The following is a 26,579-nucleotide window of genomic DNA, read 5'->3' on the forward strand; positions in this document are numbered from 1 at the left end:
GCCCACCTTCAGCTCACAAACAGCAATGACAACTTCCCTGCTTTCTCCTTTCCAGATTATGAATTTCATTTAAAAGGGATTCCTCATTTTTTTTTGCCTACAAAAGAATCCAAAGAGCCTGAACAGAATAAAAAGGGCTTGGATTGGCAGGAAAAGGGGGAATGGTTTCCCAATGCCAGAGGGCAGCAGGAGATGGGATACTGGGATGGAATCCTTCCCTGTGAGGGTGGGCAGGGGCTGGGATGGAATTCCCAGAGCAGCTGTGGCTGCTCTGGATCCCTGGCAGTGCCCAAGGCCAGGCTGGACACTGGGGCTGGAGCAGCCTGGGACAGTGGGAGGTGTCCCTGCCATGGCCCTGTCCCTGAAATCAGATGATCTTTAAGGTCCATTTCAGCACAAACCATTCTGAGATCCTCTCAAGTTATTTTTCCTAGTGCTGAGTTAATCCTGTGGGAAATCAGTGGAATTCAAAGGGCTTTTTTCCCCCCAACTAAACACCTAAGTCAGCTCCTGTTCATCTGAAACTCGGTTTACTTGAGCAAAGCTAAAGAAATCAAGTTGTCCATCAATTATTTAAAGTGTTTGGCCCTGATCCTGGCTCCACACTTTATTTCACCATAGCCTTAAAGCTGGAATCTTCCACAGCCAGAGGCTGGGCCAGGGAAATGGCTGAGAAAGAAAAGGCCTGGATTGACTTTTGGGGTGAAATGAGTTGTTCTGGATGCTCTGAGCAGATGGTGGGGGTGGATCCAGAGCTGGCTGGGCAGGGAATTATCCCTTCCACTCCGAGAGCTCAACCACCTCCATCAGCAGCTCCCTCACAGAGGGCTCTGAGCTGGATTTTGGGGCCTTATCAGCAGAGATCCTGAAATACAGATGTAGAAATTTAAAATAAAACCCCAGGTATATAGTTATGTCTATATAAAAGTCTTCTCAATGATATAAAAATAGAAGTGTAGCTAACACTTCGAATCTTTGTCCTTACAAGAAGGGGAAAAATGCATTCTTCTGTTCCATGAAATTTAATTAGTTCCTAAATTTAGGTTCTGTCAGTAAAGTTACAGAGGATTCACTGCAGTTGGATTTAAATATTGGATGATATTTTATATTTCACACAATGCTAATGGATGACATTACCTTCGTATAGATATTGTCAAGTATTTCTCTGTGAATGCTTGGGTCTATTCATAATGTTTTAGTCAGCTAAATCACATTTGATTGCATTAAAAAAAAAAAAAAAAAAGCTTCCACATTTTTGGTACCTCTCCTTTAAAAAGATTTTTCTGTTACGTATTTGATTGCATTAAAAAAAAACAAAAAACACTTTCAGTCCCAGATATTTGTTATTTGAAAGGAAGAATTCAGTGAGACCCTGAATCCCATGAGCTGGGAAAGACTGATCTAAAGCAAAACCACAGGTGCAAAAATAATTAAATCTTTTAAGCATCAGAGTTATGATGCAATCCACAGGGGAGGAGGAAAGAAGTCAGTGCTGAAATTCCTCCTCAACCATAAACTTACTTCTTCCAATTGCTCAGTACCCTAAAATTCAAAGAATTTGGGTAGAACTTTCTAGAAATTCCAGTACTTCAGTATCTCGGTATCTCTGAGCATCTTGTGCAGCTCAGTTCTTCATCTGCAGTGGAAGAGCACAGAACCAGCTCAGAGCTCCCCAAGGGTCATCAAACACCTGGAATTTGAAGTCCATTCAGAGCCTTCAGTAACAAGGCTCAAACCATTCTCCAGTTTGGTTCCAGCTGCTGCTGCCCCAAACTGCAGAATTCCTGAGGTGTTTTCTCCTGGAAACGCTGGGTTTGGACAGAATTTAGGCCAAACTTACTCAGAAGTCACTCAGAGACAGGATCTGCCACCTCAGGCTGCTGCAGCTTGGGAAGGGTTTTATAAATCCTCCGAGAGCATTCATTCCCCAGCTTCTTTTTAAATAGTTTTGTTTGTTTTTAATGAGCAGACTCACACAGCTTGGACTCCTTTGCAAGCTCTGTGCCACACACAGGGCTGACATCCCAGGGAGAGCAGCTGGATGGTGCAGGACTAGAAATGCCATTTTAAAACGTGACCCCAAAGTTCATTTTTGGCAGATGGGATTTTCCAGGTACAGAGCTGAGCTCCCTCCATAATATCTGAACTCAATTTAAGTTTTATCTATAAGATTATTTTCATTCCAACCCCTTTGGACACTTGCAACAACAACATTTCCCTTCTCCCTACACGGATTTAATTTGGTCATGCACTGCAACTCTGCTTAGAAAGCTGCTTAGTGGCAATGTTTCAGAAATCTGAATCACATTTTCCTGAGTGAAATAAAATTAGTTATCGAGGAAAGGATAATCCACTTTTCTAGGGGCAGCGGTTCCATATTTTAGTAATGGTTCAAAAAATACAATAACAATCCTAATAATGAAATGGCTCTGAGATAGAGTGAGTGCTGATGGCAGGCTGGCTGTGGGAGCAGTCTGGGGATAAACTGGGAGTGACTGGGAGCGCTGGCTGGGCCACAGAGCTACAGATTGACACCAGAAACCTCTGAACTTCCTGGCTCCTCTGAGCCTGGATCTGCCACGTGCTGCAGAGCCATTTTAACCTCCAGAAGTGTGAGTTCAGGGCTCACAGAGCTGCTGCCGTGGCCAAACCCTGCAGGGCTGGTGCTGAGCAGATCCCAGCTCCGCTCATTTTCTGGGGCTCTTCTGGTGCCACAGTTCCAACCCCCTGGGCACCCCCACCCACCCCTTGACTTCCAAGCCCTGCAGGGTGATTGAGCCAATTACTAAATGTACTAATTACACCGTGAAGGGCTTGGTAATTCCCAAAATCTAAGTTCCAGGAGCTGCTGGTGAACAAGGTCACCCTGCCACTGCCCAGAACACAGCCCAGGTGTGAGGTCAGGGCATTGTCTCTCCTCATCCCAAATTCCTCATCTTGCCCTGCCCACCACCAGGACAAGGAATTTGGCAACTCAGAGAGGACTGGAACCTTCTCAGGAGCTGGGATCATCCTCCAGCAAGAGGCAGAATCAGGAAAAAAGAGTGAGAGCAGAATCATGGCCAGGGAGATGATCTGCCACAGAATTCCAACTGGAAAAATCCTCTAAAACCATAAAATCCAACAATTTCCCAGCACTGACCATCCTCCAGCAAGAGAGGCAGGATCAGGAAAAAAGAGTGAGAGCAGAATCATGGCCAGGGAGATGACCTGCCATGCAATTCCAGCTGGAAAAATCCTCTAAAACCATAAAATCCAACAATTTCCCAGCACTGCCAAGGCCACCACGAAGCCATGTCCCCAGGTGCCACATCCACACAGCTTTTAAATCCCTCCAGGGATGTTCCTGCACTTCCTGCTAATTGGAAGGTGATCAAGCATCTCCTCACAGTGCACCTTCCTTCCCAGTGGCAAAAATGACCAGTGGTGGCTGGTGACCTGTGAGTGTCCCTCACAGTGTGACACCATCAAATCTGATGAAATTTTCTCAATCAACCCCTTTTTTTTTTTTTTACTGTGGACCTCCACTAAAAAAATTCCTTTGAAACAATTGCATCATGTTCCCAGAAGAGCCCTCAGGGAGCTGCAGGGGTTTTATCCCCACTTCCAGGATTGGAAAGCAGCAGTCCCAGCCAGCTGGCAGCCAGGGCTGTGCTCTATCCATCCCTCTGGGAATGCCCACTCCAAACCCACACAGTTTTTGTGGAAAACCCTTGGCCAGTGAGACCACAGAGCTCCCAGGCCCCATTTAGCTGAGCAAGCAAGGCTGGGAACCCATTAATTTGCTGGGTGAGTTATGGTTCCCTGCAGCACCTTTTGTTCACTGTCAAGGTTCTGCAACAATGACAGATGCAGCTACAGCCAGCCCAGAACTCCAGAATTTGATCTCCTAAATCATTCCAGATATTAAATGTCTCAGCCATAAGCCTGGCAAATGAATTCCTCTGGAGCTCACACTTGGTGCTGAGCATGAGGCAGGAGGGACTCCCCACACAGCTCCCCATTGTTCCCTGGGAAATTATGCAATGGAAATTATCCCTGGAAAGGAACCAGAATCCCAAGAAAACTCACACAGCTTCCAGTGGCTGCTAAAAGGAACTGCAAATCCACCTGGATAAGTGAGGCAGCACTGTGGGGCATCACATTAAAACCAATGCCAGTTTTAATAGCAGGAGCTGGACATGCATATAAAATTCCCACTTACCCTAGTAAATAAACAGAAAAGACTGCAGCAAAATAAAGAACCAGGGGAGTATGGGCAGAATGCTTAAGCAGCAAGACACAGGCTGGGTTTCAGTCTGGCTCTTCTCAATCTTGGTATTAATCTTTTTTTTTTTTTTTTTGGTTGAAAACCATCTCCTTCCTTCAGCCACAGCAGACAAGAGGAGTGAGCAAATTTCACCTCAACTAATTTATAAAGAGCACAGAACTGTTCAAAGGAATCCTCGCCCAAAGCAGATTAAGGCACGCAGAGGGTGGAACAATTGCTACTTCATTTTTAATTTCTCCAAATCACCATCAGATAGATGACAGTGCTTAGCACAGGAAGGGTTCTGCAGGCTTCATAAACAATAGAGGTATTACCCATTATCATACAAGTACAAATTAGTTTGACCTTTCCAGCTTTTTCATATGAGGCTTCATTTTTCCACTTGACTAGAGAAAATATTGAGTCAAGCCATGTTCTGCACTCTCCCTTCTCAGATGTGTTTGACCAGTGTTTTTTTCCTAAATCTGCAATTAGTAGAGACCCATTAAACACTGAATTCACCCGAGGAATTCTCTGGCTCATCCAGCACATTGCTGGTGCTCTCCCAGCCTCACTCCTGGTGCTGCTCCACACCTGCTTTTCCCATGGGGGATAAATGTGGGATCTGGTAATTTCCGTGGGAAGGTTTGGGAAGCAACATAAAGATGTTGTTGTGGTGACAGAGATCATCATGGAAGTGTTTGGGTTGAAAGGGGCATTAAATTTCATCCCATTCCACCCCTGCCCTGGGCTGGGACACCTTCCACTGTCCCAGCCTGCTCCAAAGCTGACCTTGCACACTTCGAGGGCAGCCACTGCTTCTCTGGGATTCCAGCCCCTCCCCACCCTCACAGGAAGGAATTTATTCCCAATCTCCCATCCAGCGCTGCCCTCTGGCACTGGGAGCAATTCCTTGTGTCCTGTCCCTCCATCCCTTGTCCCCAGCCCCTCTCCAGCTCTCCTGGAGCCCCTTCAGGCCCTGCCAGGGGCTCTGAGCTCTCCCTGGAGCTTCTCCTCTCCAGGTGAGCACCCCCAGCTCTCCCAGCCAGGCTCCAGAGGGGCTCCAGCCCTGGGAGCAGCTCCATGACCTCCTCTGGATTTGCTCCATGGCTTTTCTGTGCTGAGGACCCCAGGGCAGAGAGGGAAGGATGCTCAGTTCCTTCCATCCTCCCTGCCCACAGCCCCCTGCCTGATCCCATGGAAACTCAGCACATGGATTTAGGAACTGGATTAACAACAAACTCTCCTTGTAAGACAGGTGTACATCCCTAGGAAGCAGGAGAGTGGCACAGAGCAGTGATCCCTTGTGCCAAGAACTCCCAGGACAGCTTCCCTGGACAGGCTGTGCACGCTCTGCTCAAGGACACTCAGCCCTGCAAGGGTTAAAGTCATTCCTCAGCACTTTCTGCCAGTGACCTGGAATGTGCTGGGTGCACACAGGAACCCTCTGGTCCTCCAGATCGTTTTGTGAGGAAACCAAAGGAGCTGGGGAGGAGCAGGCAGAGGGGGATGCTGAGCCAGCCAAACCCTGTACCTGTCAGCCAAACCTGGGAGGAAATGCTGCAGGGAAAGAGGGAAAACAGCAGGGGGGAAAGCAAGGGGGACACTGAGCACAGAGCCCTGGCAATGACAGGAAATTCCAAGCAGAAACTGAATGCCTTTTTGTGTCAATTCCTCAGATTTAGGGAGGCTGAAAAAATTAATAGTGCAGCAATCGGGGTTAGAGATGTTAAATCCCCATCCCAGCTAAATTCATCCTGCCTTATCCCAGGGGATGGAGCAGGGCATTCCCTGAGTCCTGCCTTACCCCAGGGGATGGAGGAGGGTGTTCCTGGGCACTGCCTTATCCCATAACATGGAGCAGGGTGTTCCTGAGTCCTACCTTATCCCACCCCATGGAGCAGAATGTTCCCCGAGTCCTGCCTTACCCCAGCCCATGGAGCAGGGTGTTCCTGGGCACTGCTTTACCCCAGGGGGTGGAGCAGAGTGTTCCCTGAGTCCTTCTTTACCCAGCCCATGGAGCAGGATGTTCTCTGAGTCCTGCCTTACCCCAGCCCATGGATCAGGGCATTCCCTGAGTCCTACCTTATCCCAGCCCATGGAGCAGGGTGTTCCTGGGCACTGCCTTACCCCAGCCCAAGGAGCAGGATGTTCCCTGAGTCCTGCTTTGCCCCAGCCCATGGAGCAGGGCATTCCCCGAGTCCTGCCTTGCCCCAGCCCATGGAGCCGGGTGTTCCTGAGTCCTGCCTTGCCCCAGCCCATGGAGCCGGGTGTTCCTGAGTCCTGCCTTGCCCCAGCCCATGGAGCCGGGTGTTCCTGAGTCCTGCCTTGCCCCAGCCCATGGAGCCGGGTGTTCCTGAGTCCTGCCTTGCCCCAGCCCATGGAGCCGGGTGTTCCTGAGTCCTGCCTTGCCCCAGCCCATGGAGCCGGGTGTTCCTGAGTCCTGCCTTGCCCCAGCCCATGGAGCCGGGTGTTCCTGAGTCCTGCCTTGCCCCAGCCCATGGAGCCGGGTGTTCCTGAGTCCTGCCTTGCCCCAGCCCATGGAGCCGGGTGTTCCTGAGTCCTGCCTTGCCCCAGCCCATGGAGCCGGGTGTTCCTGAGTCCTGCCTTGCCCCAGCCCATGGAGCCGGGTGTTCCTGAGTCCTGCCTTGCCCCAGCCCATGGAGCCGGGTGTTCCTGAGTCCTGCCTTGCCCCAGCCCATGGAGCAGGGTGTTCCTGGGCACTGCCTTACCCCAGCCCAAGGAGCAGGATGTTCCCTGAGTCCTGCTTTGCCCCAGCCCATGGAGCAGGGCATTCCCTGGGCACTGCCTTATCCCAGCCCATGGAGCAGGGTGTTCCTGAGTCCTGCCTTGCCCCAGCCCATGGAGCAGGATGTTCCCTGAGTCCTGCCTTCCCCGCGGCCCGGGATGCTCCATGGGATCAGACTGCGGGCTGAGTGCTGCCACCCTGTGGGACCCGTGTCACTGCCGTGTGTGCCTGGCGCTGCCGGGATGCTCAGCACACACCTGAGTCTGGGGAGCTGGCAAGGCTCAGAAGAGCAATCCAGCTGCTCCCAGACAAGCACAACACTCTGGGATAATCCTGACAGCTAATTCAGGAGCCGGGGATGTTTGTAAATAGGATTTAGAACAAAGAGGTTACTGAGTTCTGAGCAGAATAAGAACAGATGTTGCAATTCAGGCTCATTTGTAAGGCAGAGGTAACTGATGAATTTGCACAATCCCTGTTTACTCACACAGATCTAGGCCTGGGTGGAAATCCTGCTCTGTGCATCACTAACAGCAGGTTCAGCCTGGAATCACTCTTGTGCTGTGCTTCATATTTCATTCATTTCTGCTTCCAGCTATACATGCACAACAGAGGGCATGATACATCTCCCTAATTGAACAATACAGATCAATTAAATATGAAAAGTCGTTCTTGGACTGGAACCCTCTCAGGCAAATGTTCTGCTCTTATGCTAAGTAACTCTTTTAAAAAGCTGGGAGTTGAGTGCTGTTCAGAGGGGGATTTATTTTTCCTTTTAAAGACTGGGAGACAAAGCCCAGAAAGATTCATCCATTCATTCATGACAAGAGAAGAGGTTTGACCACTGAGCAAGGTAAAACATCTTATTTGATGAAAGTTCCTCAGGGCTGTTTGTGTGAGGTGAAGAAACCCCTGTGCTCTGCAGAAATTCCCCAAACCATGGCCATGGATCAAAGTGGGCAGAGATCTCTCTGCTCCAGCCATAGCTGGGAAGGTGTAAAAATGAGGAAAAATGAGGAAAAATGAAGGATGTGAATGATTAACAGGAGCTGTTAAAAGGGAAAGCAGTGCCCTGAGCAGCCCCGGGGCTCTCCCTAATGGATTTTGGGGTCTCCACACTCCCATCAGTGGGAGCAGAGAGACGCAAATGTGTTTTGTTGTGTGGAAGTGCTCCCGAATAACTCCTGTGATCTGAATAAAAGGAGTTTAACAATGCACTTACAGACGGGTTCAAACCACACAGGTATTGCTGTGCAGCACCACCGACATTAAATCACCCTCACAAGAGAGGTTTGCCCACCACAATCACCCGGGATGTCCTTTGTTCCCTTCTGAGGCTCTAATCAAACACAATGACCCGCTAAGCCTTATGCAAATTGGCCTTAAACACCGCATCTCTTCCTCGGCTAAACATTTATATAAATAAATGATAAACACAGATCTCGCCCGAGGCCAACAAAGATACAACACTGTCAGAACTCCTGGAAAAGCAAATCAGTCTGGAGCCAGGAGCAGCTCCGCTCAGGGTCTCCTGGAAATCTGGAGAAAACCAAGATTAACTGTTGGGGCTTTCAAGCACATCTTGCTCTCAACAAGGATTGGGGAAAATCAACATGAGAGTGTTGAGTCTCACTGAATCCAAAACCCAAAGAGGAAAAAAGGTGGGGAGGAACCATCCTGGTGCTTTTCTTTTATCCTTGTTGTAATTTATCTCAGCAGAACTGGGTACTGGCTAGATCAGAACATGAATAAGGATGTCTGGCCAGATCTGAGATGTCTCCAGCAAGTCCTCAAGGAATACAGCATCAGCAGCTGAACAACTGGGAGCTTGAGGAAGAATTAAAAGAAGCAACGAACGTGGCAGAAATGTTTTTGAAACCTTTAACACAATTTTTAAAATAAATCCCTGCCATTTTGAAAATATGACTGCAGATGATTTTTTTGAGTCCTTCTGAAGTGCAATAAGTGCATCACTTACCTCACTGGAGGCCACATGCTGATACATCTGTGCTGTGATTATGACCCCAAGCAAAAATCTCAATTTATGTTGCAGAGGCAAAACTTTGTCCCTTCTGCTGCACCTTCCTAAAGCTGAACTCTGCACCTGCCAGCCACCAGACTGTTTTCAAAATGCTTTGACCCTGATGGTTCTGAGCCTTGACCTTCATTAATTTAACCCAGCAATTAAAAACACCCCAACAACTAATTCTTTTGCTTGGGTATTGGAGTTGGGATAGATTTTTACCCTGCAGATTGAGATAAAATGACTGCACGCAGGAAATAGCAAGGAAAGGAGTTACTTCCCAACATGCACACCTTCAGAGCCCTGTTTAGTGCACTGAACACTGCTATCTTGGCTCATCAGGAGCGTGAAGCTCCTGTGTGTGAGGACGAGAAGCAGATTTGACACAGATTTGACACATTCCCTCCGAGTGCCCCCAGATTCGGTGGCTGCTGGGAGGAGGAGGCAGCGAGGAGTTGTGCACTGGCATCAAACACTAAACCAGCAGGGTGGCATCGTTATGGATTTGCTTTGCTAATAATAAAAAGAATGAATCACTCCTGTCATGATACCCACACCGAGTAAGCACGGCGCAGACCCGCCGAAGACGCGAGCGAGGCTCAGCCCCGGCCGCTCGCAGCTGACATTTGTGGATTTGGGGTGATTCGGGGCGTTTCGCCGTGTTGGTGATTGCCTCCCTGCCAGGGGCTGCACATCACTCACCCACCGAGCAGATCAAGCTCCCAACAGGAAGGAAAATTCCTAACTGTTGCACCAAAGCCTCTTCAAAGAGAGCTGAATGCTGCGTGTGGCAGCGGGGCTGAGCACCGGGCCAGCAGCACATCAAAGCAGAGAGACAGAGAGAGCTGCTCCTGCAGACCTCACCAGGTCATTCCAGGCCACACAGGGCAGGTGTGGGAACAAACCCCAGACTTGCTCTATTCTAGCTAAATATTCAGGGCTAAAAATAGACCTGTGATGATTTATGAACTTTCAAAGGCAGCAGAGTATTTTTAAGCAGCAGCAGCTTCTGCTCTGTCTGCATCCTGGGCGCCAGGGCTCTGTCCACCCTGCCCTGATGGGAACCAGCCCCTCCTGAATGCTCACCAAACAGAATTAAACAAGACCACAAGAGCAAATAAAAAGGCACTGATCTATCTGTCTCATGGGTATTATCCTTCCTTCACTCTGCCTCGTCTTTACCCCCTGAGTTTCAAATATTCTTTTTTTAAATCAAGTTAACTCCGCAGAACTGTCATACAAAGCCAGCTCCTGAAGCCAAGGTAAATAAATCACGTGGCACCAGAATATTTACAAAATTACTCCAAAGTTTTGCATCTCTAAGAGAAATTTGATGTGAGCTCCCCCTTGATTTCCAGCTGTACCTGATGGGGTAACACAGGAATGAGTTTGAAACCAAGGAAATGTTAATTCCAGTCAAAAAAGACCTGGGTAGCCACAAGAAAGGCTTTCATGCATGTCCAAGTTTGGGAACCAAGGTGGGCTCCCAGCAGCTGCTCGCTGGCTGCTGTCCTTCCCTCTGGAATAAAAGCTCCTCAGCCAAGGGCTGGAAATCAGCACTCAGGAATCAAGCACTGGAGGGATTAACACTGGAAAATCAATGCAGGACCCCCTGGGGGAGGATGGCTGAGGTCTCAGAGGGTGTCAGGGACAGCCACCCCATGGGCAGAGGTGTCCTTGTGGCCCAGGGCAGAGGACACATCACCCCTCCCAGCACACTGAAGGCACACCTGCCCTCCCTCTCAGCATCCCTGTGAGCTCAGGTGAGGGGCTGGCAGCCCCAGACACCCCAGTTAACCCCTGGAGAGCCAGGCTTGGAGGCTGCAGCACCTCAGCCCGTTTTCCAGGGGCTGCCTGCACAGGTGAGCTGCTCCTCTGCTGTCATTCACATTCCCAACACACGTTTTGTCATTGTGGAGAGCAGAACCAGCTTAAAATTCCAGGAGCGCCAGACAGGCTGGGAGAGAGCTCAGCTCCACTGCGGAAGGATGGAAAATCCAATTTCAGAGTTTTGCCAGGATCGTTCAACTCCAACTACCTGCAGGCACACCCTGCTTCCCTCCACTCCCACCACCCAACAGCTGTGGGTGTTTGGGGCAGGAGACCCTCAGAGCCTCCCAAAATGTGGTGCTTAGAAACACACCCAGAGTTTGGGGTGGCTTCCTGCAAAGGGATGCTTCCTGAAATCCCCCAAAATGTTGTCAGAGGGGTTCAGCTGTGCCCGGAGTTCAGCACGGGAGGGAGAGGTTGCTGCTCGCCAGTGGAAGCCATTGTCTCCAGCAGGCTGCCAAGGGGAAATTAGCAGTGTGCACACCTCTAAATGAGGCTGTAGAGCACGGAAAAGAGGGATTAGCCATGTAAAGTAAGTCCTTTTGGTATTAGATTAAAGAGGGGAGGTGACTTTGAAGGATTATTCAAGAGCCATTTAAGCAGTTTTCAGGGACTTACAAACGCGGGGTAAAAATGCAGCTCCCTCAGGTCCAGAAAAGAAGAAAAATTCAGTTTCCCGGCCAGAAAAGCAGCAGGAAAAAGCATCAGGGGGACCCCGTTAAGCGCAGCTCCCCACCATGCTGCTCCCCACGCTCGGTGCTGGCTGTGGAGCCCGGCTGCAGCATCACCTGCACACCTGGGCTGGAGCTGCTGCAGGAGCCACAGGGACCAGGGAAGGGGCTCCGACAGCCACGGGGATGGGTCACAGCATCCCCTGGGCACCTGCCAGCACGGGGGCACAGCCAGCCACCCACCCACTGCGGGGCAGGGGGTGCTGGATGGTGGAAAGGAGCTCCGGACTATCGCGACCATCACAAGAGGAGCTGCCACCAGTCCCCGCTCCCACCTCGGTGATGTATCCGCTGGGATGCAGGTCCTGAACCCAGCCATGGAAACCGGAGGATGGGCAAGCACAGCCACGAAAACTGATTTGTGCCTCCCGGAAAACGTCCCCTGCTTCCCCGCACCCCGGGGTGCCTCATCAACGTGCCGGCTCTTAATCCTCTGCCCACATTAATCCAGCCAGGGAAGAGCAATACGTGGCTCCAAGACATCAGACTGCTCTATCGACCGAGCCCACCTCGGGGAAAAAAAAAAAAAAAAACCCCTTTTTTTACCTAAATCTCGTGGGTAAATAAAATCACATGAAGTTCCCAGTGAGCACAGTGAGAGGACTCAGACATCTGAGGTGGGCTGTGGAAGCCGTGAAAACTCACTTTGGCTCAGTAGGAAGGTCCCAGGAATGTGTCTGCTTTGCTGTTGGAAGTGGACCCTTGCACCAGCCACTGACCAGCCCCCCAGACCAAAGCTGAGCTTTTGCTGGGCACAGGAGCACACCAGAGGTTAGGTGCTGCCTCAGCCAGCACAGCACAGTGCACCAAGGCCTGTGTGCTGGAGCTAGGCTTTTTCTCTCCAGTGAAAAGAAATTATTAACCCTCCACTGCTGATTTATATGTTCCTCCAAGCACTTTCCTGAGGCTTTCTTGAGGCCACTTTGATGTAAACCTGAAAAAATTTTCTTTGAGTTTGAAACCAAGGAAATGTTAATTCCAGTCAAAAAAGACCTGGGTAGCCACAAGAAAGGCTTTCATGCATGTCCAAGTTTGGGAACCAAGGTGGGCTCCCAGCAGCTGCTCGCTGGCTGCTGTCCTTCCCTCTGGAATAAAAGCTCCTCAGCCAAGGGCTGGAAATCAGCACTCAGGAATCAAGCACTGGAGGGATTAACACTGGAAAATCAATGCAGGACCCCCTGGGGGAGGATGGCTGAGGTCTCAGAGGGTGTCAGGGACAGCCACCCCATGGGCAGAGGTGTCCTTGTGGCCCAGGGCAGAGGACACATCACCCCTCAGGTGACGCGTAATTAGTATGTAAGATACAAACTATCGCCACTTGTTATGCAAGCAGCATCCTTTAATTTGTAGTTTCGAGAGCAAGCCGTTCCTGTCTGGGATAAATAAAACAACACGCTGCGGTATGTTGCTCACGACACGGGAGCAGTAGCAGCCTGGGGAAAGCAAAAGGAGCTTCAACTCCAGCCGGGAACGCGGCTGGAGCCGGCAAAAAGTTCTGCGTGCGCCTGGAGCAACCTGGCGGGAGCATCCCCGCGTCCGCATCCCGGGATGCGCCCGGTCTCGCTCAGGGATGCGCCCGCATTCACTCAGGGATGCGCCCGCTTTCACTCGGGGATCATCCCCGCACTCGCTCAGGGATGCGCCCGCACTCACTCGGGGATCATCGCCGCTCTCACTCAGGGATCATCCCCGCACTCACTCGGGGATGCTCCTGCTCCTGTCCGGGGGCCGCGGCCATCCCCGCCCGGGGTCTCCGCGCTCCGGGGGCACCGTGCGGGCACCGCGCTCCGCGCCCCTCCGGCCGCGCCTGCCCTCCGCCGGCTCCGCAGCCCGCCCGCGCTCTCCTTCCCCCGCGCAGCAGCCTTGCTTAAAAACCTCTTATTCACTCCCTATTTATTATTTTTTTTTTTTAATCCCGTTTTAAATCTGCCTCCCTCCTCGCCGTGCCGTGCCGTGCCGAGCTTACCTGGGCGGGGAGGGGGGCACATGCCCGGCCCGGCTCGGCTCGGCTCGGCTCGGCTCGGCCTGCCCCGCCGGTGCCCGCCCGGTGCCCGCCCGCGGCCGTGCGGCAGCGCTCGGTGCCCGGCCCCGCGGGCAGCATCCCCTGCCCGGCCCCCGGCTGGCTTTGCTGCAGCCCAGGTGCGGCTCTGTCCGCACCCAGGGCACCTCCGAGCCCGTTCCCGTCGCGCTCCCCGCTTTCCCCCATCCCCGAGCAGCCCCGGTCCCACTAGGGGAGACCACAGAAGCCCAAATTACCGCTCGAGGCTTTTTAAATTTTTTTTTTTTTTAATTTCTCCCTCGGCGCGTTGCCGTCCGGTTTTAATCCCAGATTTGCCGTAATTATCTCGCTTTTTAAAGCGAGCCGCTCCTCACCCGCCTGCTCTGCCAGCCTCTCGCTCAGCCCTTTGCATCCACCGTCTCCTTTCATCCCCTTCCCGTTCCTCCTCGTCCAAGAACGGCGTGTGTTGTGCAGGGAGATGAGGAGCCCGAGAGCACCGCGCACCTGGGTGCCTGCTCGGCTGCTCCCGAGCTCTGCTGGCCATCCCTGTGCCCGGGGATGCTCCCAAACCTTCCCCAGGATCTCTCATCAGGGTCTCTGCTTGCTGCTGCAATGCAAATGATGAGCCATAAACTGCTTTGAAAGTCATGAGTTCAGGCTTAATAAGCAGCATAACATAAAGGCACAAAGAGAAGGAAAAAAAAAAAAAGTATTCAGAAGTGAATGTGGGACCTACCTTCCCCCTGTCCCAAAATCCTGTCGTGGGAAGTGCTCTTAAATGCTTGTGTAAAAAAAGAGCCTTGCAGTGTAAAGAGGGTATTCAGTCTTAACTGTGCCTCCCCTGGGTTTTGAGGGATTAAGTGAAACCCTTATTATGTTTAATTATCTCTGGAGTTGCTCTCTGTGCTTGCTGCCTTGCTTTATGGTTTAATAAACTGCGCGTCGATAGAAACGGAATGACAATTAACGGTAGTGCAGGTCGGGCTGGCGTTTGCTGCTGCTCACAGGCTCCTCCTCGACGTGCCTGCACTGGGGTGGTTCATCACCACCTATCAGAGCCTCTTTGGGCAGCTCAGGAGTGTGGCTGAACACCACACAGAGGTCAGCTCTGCAGGTCCAAGGGGTTGTGAGCTCCTCATGGGGCGCTGAGAGCACCCTGGAGCACCTCCAGGCTGATGGACCAGCTGTGGTTGGCCCAATCCTGAGCAGTCCTTAGGTACCTCTGGTGTCCTGGGAATGCTCAGCTCCTTTATCATGGAATCACAGTTGGAAAGGACCTCCCAAGACCACCTCTGGTGTCCTGGGAATGCTCAGCTCCTTTATCATGGAATCACAGTTGGAAAGGACCTCCCAAGACCACCTCTGGTGTCCTGGGAATGCTCAGCTCCTTTATCATGGAATCACGGTTGGAAAGGACCTCCAAGAGCATCAGGTCCAACCTTGGTGATGGAGGATGGCCCTACACAGAGCTCACTGCTCCTGGAGAGAGCAGCAGGAGCTGGTGCTGCCTTTGCTGGGTCCTGCTGAGAGAGTTTAAGGCTGGGCCCAAGAGTGCATCAAAGTCTAGAGGAGGCAGGAGTGCTGCACTCGAGCCATGCATGGAAGAATCCCCTTGTGTTTTGAAATGTTATATAAATGTTGTGTATTATTTGTGTAATCTCATCCTGATTTATACAGGAGGGGAGCCTGCTCAGCAATCCAAAATAAAGTTGAGCACCAAGAGTTTTCAATTTGGGAGCGCCTGTGTCTCCAAGGTCACCTCATAAATCCTGGCACCGTGGCACGGCGCTGCCAATCTGTGTGGGGTGTAATGACTCTGGAGGGAAATCAGCGCTGGAAACGCTGCCGAATTTGTCAAAGGGAACATGCATTGAATGCATCATCATCATAACCCAGCTGAGCGTGCAACATCCTCGCAGGCAGCGGGGAGAAACCTCTCCCACCCTCGCCTGGGTGGCAAGCAGCAGCAAATGAGAGCTGAAAGGTGAAGGCAGGGCGGCGGTGGGAGCAGACAGATGGCTTCCCTGGAAAGCCTTTTGGTTGTGCCACCTTCCCTGCGCACCTTTAACTCACCCTTGAATGAACAAGCAAACCAGGTCACCGGCTTTTTGAGTTTTTTATCCCAAACAAATCTACAAATAAGGCCAAAGGTGGAAGAGTCAGCAATCAGCGCCTCCCGTTGAAAATTCAGACATATTCTCTTAAACAAACAGTCTCAAATACTTCATAAATCTGGCAAGGAAAAGCGCCTGGCGGGTTTTTGAGCTGGGTTGTAGCAGCAGAGCTGACACTTTGAATCAAGCCTTACAGCGCGACCTTCAGAAGCTCCTGCACCGCCGCGCCGTGACTGACAGCGGGAGATCCCCGCCAGAGCAGCACCAAGACATTTAGCACGCTCCTGTTAATTAGCTACAAACAAACCACTCTGAACTGCTGTGGAGGCTGCCACGTGTGTGTGTGCACACAGTGCCACGCAGGAGGCAGAGATGGCCCCAAATCCTACCCTGGGACAGCATCACGGAGGGTGCCCATGATGCCTCAGGATTTCAGCTTTGATATTTTTCATACATTTGTAACCCTGCAGTTCTTTAGTGTGTAAATCTAAACTCCACACACAGTGGGAGCTACTGCTTTCCCAGTTTGGCCAGACACAATTCCTCTCCAGCCCTGGCAATCAAGGACACCTCACTGCCTCAGGCCCCAGAGATGGGAACAAAAGTGAGTTGGGGGAGCAAACTTGGGGTCAATGACTTCATTAGCTGAAGCTGGAATTGGCAGATTGACCCCCAATATGCAAATGGACCAAAATTACAAAAATGTGCAAACCCATGACCCATCATCCATTTTTGGGTGCAGCCCCTGGGGGGCTTTGTCTGCCCTAAATGTACCTGAAGCCCTTCAATGATTAGAACAATTATAAATAAAATAAATAGAACAAATAGAATTTTTATTCCTTAATTCTGCCTGGCCTCTGTTTTTAGGCAATCCCAAAAAGGCATTCCCCAGGCTGACCCCCGTGTTTTCCTGCACAGTGGAGTAAACACAGCCCTGCAGCACTGCTACAACCAGGAGCAGAGGTGGAGCAGACACTGGCTGTGATTTATGGGTGCTGAACTCGCAGCCTGAACTTGGCACAGGCTCCTGTGTTTAGGCTGCAGTCTGTGTAAATCTTAGGAAAGGTTTGGGCACAGTTTTACTGATACAGTAAGAGTTTGGTAAGCGATTCTGCTTTAAATGACTGCTGCAAAACATCCCCAAGGTTTACCCTGGGGTTTTGTCTGACCTTTAATTAAAATACCAAAGCTCCCTTTACATGGTGATGGCTATTTGTAAAGTCCTCTGAGGTTTTGTCGAAGTCCTGCTTATATCTCCCTGATATCTCAGGGAGAAATGCACCTCACAGGGAATTTTGGAGAAACCTGCCCTTTTTTATCATTACCAGCCTTGCATTGTATGAGTTTCATTACAGGACAATGCATCACAAAAATAATTTTTAATGTGATGCAGTAAGAAAAGTGTAATCAGCAACTGGTTGAGAGTTATTTGTGGCTGGGATCTGTAAAATATTCCTGAGTCCACAGCTCTGTGGTACCACAGGTGGGGATTTGTGGGGAAATAAATCCTTTACACAAGGTTGAAGTGGAAAGGTGGTGGATAAATGGCCCTGGAGGCTGATGTCCCTTTTGGGAGCAGGGAAGAAACTGAAGCAAGCCCTTGGTGTTGTGCCAGCATAACTCAGTGACTCTTTCAGAGATCCACATTCCAGGTTTGCTCCTCAATCTTTGGTCAAAGATTCCAGCTATTGCCATTTTCAATGGGATATTTTGAAAATATGGGTATTTAGCACTGACAAATAGTTGAGAACCAAAGATCTGAACCTACAAACTTCATACCTTCGGGTGTAGCTTCAACAATTTCACTGTCCAAGCACAAAAAACAGCTTTCAAGGCACAGATTCCTAAAGGAATCTGAACTTCTTTGGTTTAATTCCAAATTCTTCTGTTCTATAAAGTCTCTGGAAGACAACAGCAGTTCTGTCTGAATCAAGGGGAACTGCAAAGGACCTAAACATAATAGCTGGGAAAGTCTTTCATAGTTTAAAAAGTTCAGCTTAAATGGAGACTGAGTCCAGAATCTTTCCATGTTTTTCTTTGGACTTTCTGTATCCAAACTCTCCCTGAACCTTTATAAAATTTCCTTAAGGCTCCAAATTCCTAATAACAGTTGATAATAATGCATATTTTTTATGACCAAATCATGGAATTTGGAATCTTTTTAATGAAAATTATGCAATTCTCCAATGGTAAAACAGTAATTTATAACTTTAAATTAAGGCCTTAGGTTGCAAAGCAAAGAAAAAGCAGAATGGGAGAACCCTGAAGCCTCTCAGTCTAATAATTATAAATTATTTTTTTGGTTATTAAAATTCCAAGGTGACAGGCACTGCTACATTTTAGTAGTTAAAGAAACACAAGATAAGCTTCATTATCTGCAGTGATTTTTTTTTTTTTTTGAGAGTAGCTTTAAAATGTAATAATTCAATTACCTCCGAAATCCAAATAAAATCTCCCCAAAGTCCTCAAGCACGGCCAAAGGGACGTTTCCAATGACACAACCTTAATAATGCCCACATTAAAAATGGTAAGAATAAATACTTTGAAAGCCCCCAGAATTCCGAGTGTGTCTCCACGATAAGGTGGTGACATTTATAAATGCCATGTGATTAGCATGTGAAGGGAGATACACATTCATTGTGTGCTCAGACCTATTAATCATCCATCACCTGATAAACATGGAATAAAATGCCCTCTCTGTTCCCTTTTGGAGTCCTTCAAAAGATGGCACTTGGTGCTGATAACTCCAGCATTCCCTCAGATCCCTTGGGTAGGACTTTATAACAACAATTTTGGTTGTGTTCAGGCAGGATCTTCCGAAAGACCACGATGGATTTTGGATGAAGGAGCCTTGACCAACTCAAATCAGCTGTGGGGCTGGTTCGTCTTCCAAAAGTACCCAGGATTCCCAAACAGCCCCAGGTGTTCTCTGTTGTAAATATTCCACTGAAAACTTTGGCTTTCCGGGGAGGAATCTGCACTTTAAGCTTCAAGAGTGGGAGTAGGTTTGGATGGGATGTTGGAAAGGAGTTCTTCCCTGGCAGGGTGGGCAGCCCTGGCACAGAGCAGCTGTGGCTGCCCCTGGATCCCTGGCAGTGCCCAAGGCCAGGCTGGACAGGGCTTGGAACACCCTGGGACAGTGGGAGGTGTCCCTGCCATGGCAGGGGTGGGATGGGACAACTTTTATGGTCTCTTCCCACCCCAACCATCCCAGGATTCTGTGATTTTATAATGAAGCCCCTCTAGCTTCCATCAGCCCCACAGATTCCAAGAAACCTCTGCATCCATGAGATGTGATCTGGGAAAAAAAAGTGGCAGCTCTCCCTCTCAGGGAAGCCTGTGGAGACAGGCTCTCCAAGCCAGGTAAAATCCCGAGTATCCAGAGAAAATCAACTTGAGGCACTCAGGAGTTAATGTCACGAGACAAGAGTTATCAAATCAAACCCTGGTCTGTCTTATGCAACATCTTGCCTGAAATCATGGTTGTCAGGACTTATTCCAGGGAAAAGAGTGAGAAATGTCTCCTTCCTCTGGGACACGGGGAAGGTGGAAATCCAAAAGTGTCAGACTTGGTCCTTTTGTGTCAGCCCATGAATCCAACTGCCAACAGCACCACGATGGCACCAAGGAATGGGGGAACTTTTGGGAATAACTGCCCAGAGGAAACTTTTGGCAACGTCTGTTCTATTAATACTCCCAAATTCAGGAATTGTAGTGGCAGTTTTGTACTTTTATCTGCCACAAACCCACACAGAGCTGCCCCTGTGACAGCAGAGCCTCCGAGTCCCATCAAGAGTGGGCTTGATGTGATCTCTCCACACAGCACCCGTGGGGTTTGGACTGGATGAAAGTCACTGGGAGCTCATGAAAACCCCTTCAAAATAGGAACTGCTCTTCCCAGTAATGAGAACAGGAAAGGCTTTAAGATTTCCACCAGAATGGGAGCCAATTCTGAGCAAGACACAGCCTATTGTTAATGCACAGATAAGGAAGGCCAAAAATAGAACTGTATTAATTTCAGCACAGAAATACGGGGGAAAATATATTTGTGCCGAGGAAGGAGAAAGTCATACAAATTTTTATTTGAAAGATTTCTATAGAAATCCATTAAAAACAGCAGAGTGGCAGAAAAAAAAGAGAGTGAGGGAAAACATCTCTCTGCAGCTTATGAATAACAGATAAAGTTTATTCCAGTAATGATAGGGTACGTTTGTATTTGAAGAATAGTAGCCTGCCAATAATAAAGATAAAGACAAATACTTTCATGGCTGTTAGAAGAATAAAACAAAGCTGACTCTTTTTTTTTTCTTTTTTTTAATTGAAACAATTATTTTTTTTCCTGAGGACAGTTGGGTACATTGGACAGATAAGTTATTAACTGTCACTTTTGGAGTTTTAGCTTTACACAGCAGTCACCAAGGCACAGATTATGCATACATAATTTCTAAAAGGGATCAAGTTATTATGGAAGTCGTGTTAGCAGTGGAGGAACACAAATATTTCCTTTTCAGTCATTATCTGAGAATAATATCCTGAATTGGATCCATTCTGGGGGAGAAAACAAACCCAAACAGCTCAGGCCCAAATGTATTTATGATATTTATTCAAACACAGGAGAGGTTTTAGATATGTGATGAGGCCAGAAAAATTCAGATCAGTGTAAACACCTTGTAGAGGGTTCAAAGTGCTGGACCACCGAGTCCATGAGCCATTCCATGGGTCCTAAGGTTTATTTTACTGATCTACATCTCCACACCTCCCAAACTTGCATAGGACACTGAAATTCCTTCACTTGTGGGAAATCACCATCACGTGTGGGACTGCATTTAAAGGAGGAGTTGTGGAGCTGCTGTATCAGCCCAAATGAGAGCAGAGTATTAATATCTTCTGCTGCCTGATGGTGGTGAGATGCCACCTGAAATGTTGCCATTTATTTTAATTTATATAATTAATTTATTTTAATTTATAGAATATTTATTTTAATTTGCTGGAATTCTAATAGTTTTTTGTTTTTTTTTTTTTCAAAATAAGTAGTTTTGTAATCACTTATCTCCTCAAAATTAACCCCTGTGCTGTCCAGAGTGTTCCTGAATGTCTCTGGTGAAGCAAAACCTCTTTGCATGGGGACCAGGCCATGCATTAGTGCTAACTGATGAGCATAAATGGTCCTGAATTTGGCTTTTGTGCATTCTGCAAGTTTCATGGACCTTCCTGCAGTGACAGAGGGGCTGATCATTTATTACAAGGAAGAAGAAGAAGAAGAGAATATTTGAAGTCTTTCAAAAAGCTCAGAGTTGTTTTCTCTCTAGGGAAGGGATTTTGCTCTGTCACAGGGGAGGTGAGGGAGCCACTGGAAACCCTGAGGAAAAGCTCTCTCCTCCCTTTGCAGGGCTGGGAGGTTCCACTAAGGCTTACATTATTAAGAGTCTTCCAATGGATTTATGAACAGAAGATTACATTCTTAATGCCTGCTTCTGAGAAACGGAGTGAATAATTCAAGCACACCAATGTGAGCCTGGAAAACAGAAAAGCACCTCGGTGCTGAAGGAGGAGAGTGAGCCCCTCTGCAGCCATAGAAATGTGATATATGGAGCATCAAGCCTGCTGAGGAGCAGGCAGCAGCACCAAGGGAGAGGCTTTAAAGCCCCAAGTGGGAGCTCCAGCCCGTGGAAATGATTGCCAGGGGTGAGGGAGGATGGATGGCACTGCCCAGGACAAGCAGAGGGGCTGCACTGTTAGTAAAGCCCTTTCGTGCTGCATCTGGACAGATTTAGAGCCCCTGCTCATCAGGAGGCAGAGAAATCCCAGTGGTAGCCCAGGGCAGGGAGTCAGTGGCCAGGGGAAGCTTCCTGTCAGGATGAGGAGCTGCAGGAGCTGCCCCTGGAAATACCTGCCCTGCTCCTTGAACCGTGGTGGGGTTTGGCTCTGAGGATGCTCCTGGCAGAGGAGAAGAGGCTTCTATCTGATCTGCAGGGCACAGAGAAGCTGACACAGACTGCTCAGAGCATCTGGGGCTGCCCCTGCATCCCTGGAAGTGTCCAAGGCCAGGCTGGATGGGGCTCGGAGCAGCCTGGGACAGTGGAAATGAGGATGGTATAGGATTGGAAGAAGATGAGCTTTAAGGCCCCTTCTGACCCAAACCATTCTATACTTCCATGACTGATATCAGAGATATGGCAGCATTCTGCTGGAGTGGACACAGGGGTGGAAACTCCAAATGGGAATGGTTCCATTGATGATTACTGTGCACAAGCCCAGTTTTTGTGCAGCAAACAGGAAATCCCAACACACCAATTCCTGCTGAGCTGTGAGAAGAAGCCTGGACCTGGTGATCAGTGGGGGCAAACAGCGTTGTGGAAGCTCAACCATCCCAAGAGAGGGAAATGTAGGATCACCAAACTGTTGAGGTACTGAAGGAGACTCCTCTCCCACCCCTCCCTTGTCAGGGGCTGGCATCACTGATCCTCTCAGAGAGGAACTGTGCAAGGATGTGATAATCCTGGAATCTCTGGGGACACATTTCCTCCAAGGCTGGCTGTTTAATTGTGAAATGGGGGCTGGGGTTGATTTGCACACCCATCCCCCCTGAGCACTTGTTCTTCCCCAAGGGAAGGGTCCCTGGGTGCCACCACCAGGGCTCCTCCCTCAGGGTCACTATCTGCCAAAACTGTCCCCAGAGTGCTGCTCTGCCTGCTCACCAGCCTGGGGAGGGCACAGGGGACATCACAAGAGCTTCCCCTGAGGGGCTGGGAGTGTGCCAGGGCTCAGCTGTGCCAGCCCGGGTCAGCTCAGCCCAGGGAATGAAGAGGACATTGTCAAGGGGCTGATCAGGAACTTTCTGATTCTGAAATTTGGTGTCTGTGGGATTCAGCGCTCAAACAGTCCCAGGAGAAAGGTCCTGGCTGGGTTTTACACCAGTTAAATCCTGCCTGAACAAAGCAGGGTTTCCTGTTCTCTGCACCTTCAGCAGAGCCCCTGCAGGGAGACAAAAGATGGCACAAAAGAGCTGATCCAAGGCATCCTTATCAGAGAGGAGCTTTCCCTTCTGAAACATCCCTGTGCCTCAGTGTGACACGTGCCTCCGTGTGACAGTGATCCCTGTGCTGTGTCCAGAAGGAAAAAAGGGTGAAGGATGTGTATCCTTTACTCCTCTTGGGATACCTGCTCCTCGTCTTGGTTTAAAACTACAGATGATAAAGAAGAGGGAAAGAAGGCTGCAAGAATAAAGGATCCCAGCCTTTCCTCTCCTGCAGAGCCACCCAGCTGATTCAGCCATGTAGGAATGTTTGATGCCTGCTGCAGGTTCCTTTGCTGTGCCTTCTGTGTAGCTCAGTGTGGTTTGTCTCTCTGGCATCTTCCTCTCTGCATTATTTTTAGATCTGAGGAATGCTCAGCAATTAGCTGTGCCTAACTGGGGTTGTTCTTTACCAGGCTTTCTCAGGTTGTCTTTCTGTCTTGCTGGAGGCTGAGCTCCAGCAGGGCTTGGCTCATGCCACAAACCCAGCACTGACCTGGTGCTCCATCCTTTGTTTGGGTCACCTGAGCAGGCTTCATTTCCATTTTCACACACAGACCCAACTGCAGCCAGGGGTCTCTTTAATAATTATTTGCTGCTCTGTGGTATCCATGTGGGTAAATTCAGTGGTAATTCATTTGCTGCCATAGAATCACAGACTGCCTTGGGTTGGAAGGGCAAAACCCGTCTAGTGTCACTCCTGACTGAGTAAAATGTCATGGCTGTGGTTTAAATTCTCACTTTATGGCACTGGGGACAATCCCAGAATGGTTTGGATTGGAAGGGACCTTAAATCCCCTCCAGTGCCACTCCCACCTTCCACTGTCCCAGCCCTGTCCGACCTGGCCTTGGACACTGCCAGGGATCCAGGGCAGGCACCAAGTAAAATAATCCCACAGAGATAAGAAATATGCATGAATAAGAGTCCAGTGCCATTTGACACAGGGATCATTTTTCTCACGTTGAACAGTCCCATCCTCCTGAGCTTCCCACGAGTCTCCCAAGTTGTGGATGTTCCCCTGGAAGCTCCACCTGACAGCCTCACATGGAGCCCAGGTGCACCTGAGCATGGTCAGGCTGCAGACAAGGCAAGCAGCTGGATATTTTTTTAATGCTTTGGTAATATTCATGACATTTGTCTTGAAACTCAACTCCCTTCTGATTTTACAGGCAATTATGGCTCAGTTACGGCTGTCACATCAGCCTGGCTTTCCTTCCTCCCTCTCTCCCTTCCCTTTTTATTCCTGCATGTTAATCTGTTGGAAATCAGTGTCAAAACCTGTTTACACTCTTCCCCAACTACCACTTACATGGGCTTTAATAATGTACCTTTGCTGTAAGCATACACAGAGGCTTTGTTTCTCATGGAGAGAGGCAGAGACCATAAATGAGTAAAAACCCTGCATTGCATTCCATGGAAAGCATTTATTCCCAGTCAAAAAGCCAACGAAGGACCACGTCCTCTTTTTGTCCTACTTTGAGCTGGGAAGATGAATCAGTGAAATGTCTCCAAGCTGACACTAAATTGCTATAAGGCAGCTTTAGGTGGGATTTCAGGAAGGAATTCCTCCCTGGGAGGGTGGGCAGCCCTGGCACAGGTGCCCAGAGCAGCTGTGGCTGCCCCTGGATCCCTGGCAGTGCCCAAGGCCAGGTTGGACACTGGGGCTGGAGCAGCCTGGGACAGTGGAAGGTGTCCCTGCCATGGCTTGGATCAGCTTTAAGGTCTCCCAACCCAAACCATTTTGTCATTTACGATTCTGTAGAAATACAACACTTATGAACAACTGAGCACTTATGGATGGTAAACAGTAGAAAAAATGAAATTAAATGAAATAAAATAACCCAAACCAGCTATGTTTTAAATGGAACTGGAGTGAGTCAGTGCAGTCCCAGCTCAGCTCTGCTCCACTTAACCCAGGACAGCTCTGTGTGTGCAGACTCAGGCACTCACCCTGGTATTTTTAAGCATCGTGGATTTATAAACCAGAGCAGGACAGGAGGGGCTGGGAGAAAAAAATAACGCCACTCTCTGACAACATATTGTACATCTTCACTTCCACCCCCTCATCCCGAGCTGCAGAGATTCTACAGCCCTGGGAGCTCATCCTTTCCTGTGCTGGGAGATTCTCCTGCCCAAGTGGGGCAGGGAAGGCTGTGCCAGGCTGTGCCATGTGGGATGTCACCCCCCGTGCCTGCAGGACAGCAAGAACAGAGCTGAAGGGTTAAATGGGCACAGAGGGAGCCGTGTCCCACCTGGCAGGGACAGCCTGGAGGGGCCAGCCTGTCCCAGCAGAGGTCCCGTGCCCTGCAGGACAGCAAGGACAGAGCTGGAAGGGTTAAATGGGCACAGAGGGAGCCGTGTCCCACCTGGCAGGGACAGCCTGGAGGGGCCAGCCTGTCCCAGCAGAGGGGACAGGGATGTGAGAGGGGACAGGGATGAGAGGGGACAGGGATGTGAGAGGGGACAGAGATGTGAGAGGGGACAGGGATGTGAGAGGGACAGGGATGAGAGGGAGAGGGATGAGAGGGACAGGGATGAGAGGGACAGGGATGAGAGGGACAGGGATGAGAGGGACAGGGATGAGAGGGACAGGGATGAGAGGGACAGGGATGAGAGGGACAGGGATGAGAGGGACAGGGATGAGAGGGACAGGGATGAGAGGGACAGGGATGAGAGGGACAGGGATGAGAGGGACAGGGATGAGAGGGACAGGGATGAGAGGGACAGGGATGAGAGGGACAGGGATGAGAGGGACAGGGATGAGAGGGACAGGGATGAGAGGGACAGGGATGAGAGGGACAGGGATGAGAGGGGACAGGGGATGACAGGGGACAGGGAATGACAGGGGACTGTGTCCCCACAGCTGCTGCTGCTCCATTCCTGCCAGCACCACCAGCAGCACACAGAGGTGGCTGAGCTGAGCTGAGCTGAGCTGGGCTGGGCTGGGCTGGGCTGGGCTGGGCTCACAGCTGGGTGTGCAGAGCTCAAACTCTGCTCTCTGCTCACAGAGGGAGGTCAGCAGGGCTGCTCTGGGTCATCTCCATTTTTCCTTCCCACACGGATTCCCCAGGAATTTGTAAGCAGGAGTAATCCTCAGGAAAGTCTGATTTCCCCCGCTTGGAATCTGCTGTTGTGCCTCAACAATAACCTCCCACAAGTGAAAGTGAAGCTGTCTCAATGAAGGCAAAATAAAATAAGAAAACCATGTCACTCTCTCATATCTCCCGACTTTTACAGCCTGATATTCACAATCAGATCAGAACAGCTTGGATCTCTTCTGTCATTTTGCCCAGCACACACTCCAAATAGCAGTGGAATTTAAACTACTATCTGTAATATTTTTATTGAGAGCCGTATTTGAAGAAGGATATCTTGCTGAAATAAGCACCTCAGCCAGTGCTGCATTCCAGGGGCTTTCATTTTTGATGACACACATCCACGGTGGTGACACTGCCTGTGAACCCTCCTGCCACAGCGGCGAGGCAGCAGGAGGTGTGCAGCCAAAGGTGAATTCCAGCACTGCTGATATTTGTAATTGGAGTGAAGAAAGCAGATGAAGAAAACTTTTCATCTCTAACCTTCCTGACACGTCAGCTGAGCCTGGGGTGACCTCCAGGAATGAGTGTTTTGCTCAAGCTGGTCTGAATCTCTAGGCTGGCTTAAAGTGTCCCCAGCAATACACATGGACACTGCTCACTTTGTTTTATTAAAGACTTATTTCAAGTCTAAACTAGATTTTCTGGAAACGTGCTAATGCTTTTTCTTTTCTCTGGTGATGCCTTGTTTTTCAGTTCAGGTACCAACACTAAAAACTGTGCCAGGTCCCCTCCCAAGATGTGTCTGGAGAACAATTGAATCATGGAGTCAC

This window comes from Onychostruthus taczanowskii, unplaced genomic scaffold, assembly GCF_017590055.1.
Source record: "Onychostruthus taczanowskii isolate IOZ18803 unplaced genomic scaffold, ASM1759005v1 scaffold9, whole genome shotgun sequence".
Lineage (NCBI taxonomy): Eukaryota > Metazoa > Chordata > Aves > Passeriformes > Passeridae > Onychostruthus > Onychostruthus taczanowskii.